This window comes from Megascapheus bottae, chromosome 16, assembly GCF_031878675.1.
Source record: "Megascapheus bottae isolate mThoBot1 chromosome 16, mThoBot2.hap1, whole genome shotgun sequence".
Classification (NCBI taxonomy): domain Eukaryota; kingdom Metazoa; phylum Chordata; class Mammalia; order Rodentia; family Geomyidae; genus Megascapheus; species Megascapheus bottae.
Genome location: NC_143524.1, coordinates 47,211,522 through 47,217,182, shown reverse-complemented (window position 1 = coordinate 47,217,182; position 5,661 = coordinate 47,211,522).

The window sequence follows — 5,661 nt, the reverse complement described above, 5'->3', positions numbered from 1 at the left end:
ATAAAGTGTTGTGTTTGTCACTGTAAGGGCAAAGCCAAGACTTCCTTGTAGTAATTTTTTTTTTTTTGTCTGGAGCTTAAACTCAGGGCATAAGTTCTGTCCTTGTGCTTTCTCAAGGCTACTGCTCTACCACTTGAGCCACATACCACTACTGGCCTTTTCTGTGTATATGGTACTGAGGAGTCAAACCCAGGGCTTTGTGCATGCACACAGGCAAACGCTTTACCACTAGGCCAAACTGTAGCCCTCCAGTTTTTTTCTATATATGTGGTACTGAGGAATTAAACCAGGGTCTTTGTGCATGCTAGGCCAAACTCCCAGCCCTGTAGTAAACTTTTTTCTAGTAGAGGTGAATCTACATTATGGGGCAAGTTTTGACTTGGTGTCCTGAATAGCTAGGATTACAAGTATGAGCTGCCATGTCTAGGTCATCCTGTCCTTCCTTTAGATGCTGTTTCCATAATGTTTCTTGACTTAGTCTGCTCATGATACTCTTTGTTTCAATCCTGGTGTAGCTACTGTTGCCTCTTGAATATGACATTAGTCTCCTCTTAATAGTCTCCTTGCCTTAATATTGCCCTGTACTCTCTGTTTTTCACACAGCTGACAAAAGTAACCTTTCCAAAGCCCAGATCTGATCATGTCACTTTCCTGCATGGGACCCCTTAAGTGGGTTACTACTGATCCTTGAGTAAAGCCTTTCTTGTTCTGGATGGCTGCCCTCCTCAACTTTGTGCTCAGCCTTATGCTCCGTATCAAACTTGATCTGTATCATTACCTGTCTCCCCTCTAGGCCTTTAGGACTGATGAAATTTGGAATGAGCTCTTCCATCTGTCTCTAGTGGTCTCTTGTCTAGTTCTTGCTTCACTCTAGAACTAGAACCCACCCATGTCCCCTAGGGGCGTGGAACACTGCCCGAGTCCCCATAGCATCCTATACATTCTTCATGGATAGTATTCTTTGTTCTGCACATTTATGATTACAAACTCCCAAAAAAAGCAAGAAAGGTAACTAACAAAGTGTGGTTTAGAGGAAGATAATAGACATTGAAGAATGGAGAGCAATTTTTCTGTCAAAAGGCTGTTGCAGTTCCATTCTGCTTAATTACTTGAGTCTGTAAATGTAGACCTGGTGATGTCAAACCTAGTTCATCTGGAAAAGCAAAATATTTGAATTTTCTTTTTTGTTGTTATTGTGGGACTTGAACTCAGGGACCAGGTGATGTCCCTGAGCTCTTCTGCTCAAGGCTAGTATCCTACCACTTGAGCCACAGCTCCACTTCTGGTTTTTTGGTGGTTAATTGGAGATAAATACCTTGTGGACTTTCCTGATTGGCTGGCTTTGAACTGTAATCCTCAGATCTCAGCCTCCTGAATAGCTAGAATTAACAGTAGTGAGCCACTAGCACCCAGCTGTTTGCATTTTCATATAAAATACTCATTCAGAAATTAGTAACCAAACGTTAAAATTATTGAGACAAAACATGTCTCTAGCTAAGTTTATGCTAATTTACACCTTCACCATCACTGGTGTTTACTATATCCTTAATGGCACTTAACCTGAGTACGTGGGCAGTAAGAATGCTTATGAAGTGTGTCCCTGGCACATTCCTGGCACATCCCAAGTAAAGAAAGAATAAATAAATGGATGAACTCAAAGCAAACTCAGTGCCATGGCATGCCTGCAAAAGCAAACCCTCAGATTCAGGTTTCTGAAGGAACATTGTATTTGGCTTTCATGTGACTGAAGAAAGGTACATGCATATCACTTGAATGACTTAGGAACTATTCAGCGTAGAAGAAATTAAGTGTGGGCAGATTGAAGGTTGTGCTGAATCAAACAATTTAATAATTACTATATGGAACTAAGTATAGTTATGGTGTGGAAAAATCGCTCCTCTCCAGGCTCTTGCATCTTTCTAGCATAGACCATGTGAACCAGATTAGGAAGTAGGAGTTATTTATTGGCATGTATAAAAAGCCTTGTAACCTCACTGTCAGTTATTTCTGATTCTAGGAAGTTCGTGCATATTTTTTTTTCTCTTCTCCTCTCTTGCCCCAAGAGACAAGGTCTTTTCATAGAGCCCAGGCTGACTTTGAATTTGTGATCTTCCTGCCTCACCTTCTGAATGCCAGAGATTACAGCTGTTTATTTCTATACCAGAGATTACAGCTGTATATTTCTATGCCAGAGATTACAGCTGTTTATTTCTATACCAGAGATTATAGCTGTATATTTCTATGCCAGAGATTACAGCTGTTTATTTCTATACCAGAGATTACAGCTGTATATTTCTATGCCAGAGATTACAGCTGTATATTTCTGAACTCGACTGATTTATCATTCATGTAGGGCTACACACTCCTGAGTTACCATCCAGTGGAGCTGTCTTGCATTATGTGTTTTTTTTTTTAGAACAACTCAGCAAAATAAAATTCCAGTTTATTATTGGACAACATTGTTTCACACATACATCAAACAGGCGAAAATAATAATAATAAACAGCAACTTCATAGACAAAAGGAAAAAAAAGAAACCTTTTTATCTTTGGCCTTTTTAACCATCTCATACAAACCAACTACTTTATAGTACAGCTAAGTACATACACAAAAAAGGTTACTGGACTGCTCGGAATAAGATTTTTTTTGTTGTTTTTGCTTTTTTTTTACAAGTTTTTTTTTTTTTTCTCCTTTGAGATTATAGTGAACATGGTCACACCACAAGTAGTCAGAAGCAGGACAGAATGCTCTGAAGGCTGGTTTGGTCATCCCAGATCATTAACCATGGCTGACCCCTAACAATATGTACAAAAATATAAAATGTAAATAAAAAATACAAATTTTCCTTTTTAAAGTACTTTTAAGAAAAAAAGCAGGGCCTTGGAAGTTTTGGTATTTTCCTCCCCTGTTGCAGATTCCCGTGGTGGTTGTGGTGGGGTGGTGGAGAGCTTGGTGATGCTGCCCGCTGAGGGCGGAGGGCCCCTCTACTCGAAGGTGACCACGTTTAGATTCTGAGCCGGGAGGTGGAGGGTGAATAGGTCACGGTGGCCTTTTTGGTTAACTTTTCCTCTTTTGCTGCCTAGTCCTCCTCATCAGTCTTTTGCTTCTTGGTATCGACATCATCGTCCTCATCATCTTCAGCTGCCCGTGTGCCTGGAGCTGCCTCTGCCTCCTCATCTTCCTCTCCATCCTCCTCCTCACCATCACCTTCCTCCTCTTCCTCTTCTTCCCCACCTTCCTCCTCTTCTTCATCCACCTCATTATCAGCTTCCTGCTCCCCATTTTCCTCCTTAGCGTTCCCATTGGCGGGGGCATCTCTTCCATTCTCTGCCTCCTCCACAGCTTCCTTCTTCTCCTTCAAGTCCTTGGTGGTGATCTCAGAGCTGGTGTCCACGGCCGCGTCTGATATGGTGGGGGGGGGGGGGCCTGCCGGTAATCTGGTGCAGCGAGGAAAAAAAAAAAGAATGCAAGAGCTGGAGGACTGCTGGAGGAGGCTGCCGGAGTCCGCGGTGGAGAAGGCGCGCAGTGGAGGAGGTGGCGGCGAGCAGGACCCAGGAACAATGCAAAGATGGCTTTTCAGAGCAGCCAGTCTGTCTTGCATTATGTTTTAAATAAATGTCAATGTAAATGAAATAGAGGTGGTGCTAGGGACATAGACTTTAAGAGCTGAGGGAACAGATCTAGAGCCAGCTTGTCATCTCACAAAATGCAGGAAGAGCTGTACAGAGGGCACTGAACGAGACGTCACCAGAATTTCTGTTGAGTGTAGGGTCTGTGTTAAAGTCATTCCTGGGGTTTAAGGAGCCAGCAGGTATATTGCTAGAAAGATCAAAACAGTTCTGGGTGCTAATCCTGGCTCTGCTACTTGCTGGGCAAAGGTGGAAAAATACCTTCACTTTCCCTTTTGAGTGTCTTAGTTCCTCTTTTTATGCCAAGCCACATCTTAAGTTGCTCTCTGGTCTATGGATTGGTTCCCAGTCAACAGGGTCAACCAGATAGTAGGATCACATAACGCCAAAAGCAGCCTTCTAAGGCTGTTGCTTTCCATAACAGCAAGAGTACAGCTGTGATATCATACCTAGAAAATGTCCACCTTAAGTAGTTTTCAAGTAGGTGTTTAGTGAATTAGTATATATTTCATTCTTTGAAGTGTTATATCCTTGATATCATACCTAATTCCCTTCCTATCCTAATAGGATAAATTACTTTTTATTTATACCACCACTGCACCTTGTAAGTATTATTAAAGTACTGTGTCATTGTTTGTTTCATCCACATAACACCTGAAGTCAGGTACTGTAACTTAAACCCCCTGTGGCCCCAAGATCCAGCAACAACTAAATAGCATTAGCAATATAGTCTCAGTAAATGAGCATGAAAGAGACTTGTTGAATCAACTAGTGAGATAGTTCCTTTGGGCCATAGCTTTCTACGAATCTGTGAAATAATGAGATGCTATAAATAGAACCATAAAATAATACTAGTCAGTTTATACAGTAATTGTTAATGGAAGGATAATAGCAACAATGCTTTCCATTTATTGTGTCCTTACTACATGCCAGGCTGAGCTCAGACTGTGAATTTCTTCATTTGAAACCTGCAGTGATTCCAGATACTAATATTAATATGTCAGATTATAACAGTGAAATTCTGAGAGGTTAAATAAATGCCTAAGCAGTGAAGCGTACAGAACTAAAGTTCAAACTCAAGGACACCAAAGTTAATACTCAAACCTCTTCACAGTGGCAAAAATAAAAATGTGATAGATCTTAGTTTATAGTTTTCTCGTTCGTTCTTAAGGCTTTGCAAAGGCCACTTGGGTATGTAATAGAATGAAGACCAGAGTCAACAGGGGCTTTTAAAAGGCATCTAGTGCAGCCCAACATTGCATAATCAGAGGATAACAGAACTGTGGGGCTCAGGTTTCAGGGTTAGATAATAAAACATAAAACAGCATGCCTAGAACCCAACTGAGGGTACACTCCTACTGTCACTGTCACTTACTTGCTCTTACTTCACTCTTCAAAGTCATTTTAAATACCATTCATCCCTTTTGCCTTCTTATCCTGTTTTATTTTCCTTAATGGATTCCATAAATAACACACATCGTTGTCTTACCTTCCTTACTAGAATGTAAGCTTAAAAACAAGACAAAATTTTCTGTTTCTCAGAAGTATATGGAAGTGTCTGGCATAGTTTTCTAAAAAGAATAGTTGGCTTTGCTGGGTGCATTGGCTCAGGCCTGTAATCCTAGCTACTTAGGAGACTGAGATTTGAGGACCGTGGTTCAAAGCCAGCACAGGTACTAAAGACCCTGAGACTCAACTCCAGTTAACCACTAGAAAACTGGAAGTGGCACTATGGCTCAAGGGTTAGGGTGGTAGCTTTGAGCTGAAGAGCTTAGGGACAGCACCCAGGCCCAGAGTTCAAGCTCCACAACTGACAGAAAATAAAAATAAATAGTTGGCTTGATGGTTAGACAGTCCAGATAGTCAACTGCTATGTGATTTTAGTACACTGAATTTTCTTTGGCCTTCAAGGTATGGCCTTTATTTTTTGCCTGAAATTTTTCATATTGCCAGCCTAAATATTAAGTTTCAGTGAGTATATGTTTCCTGGTTTTTAGTAACTACAAGGAGGAACCTTGTCTTTGCCATTCAT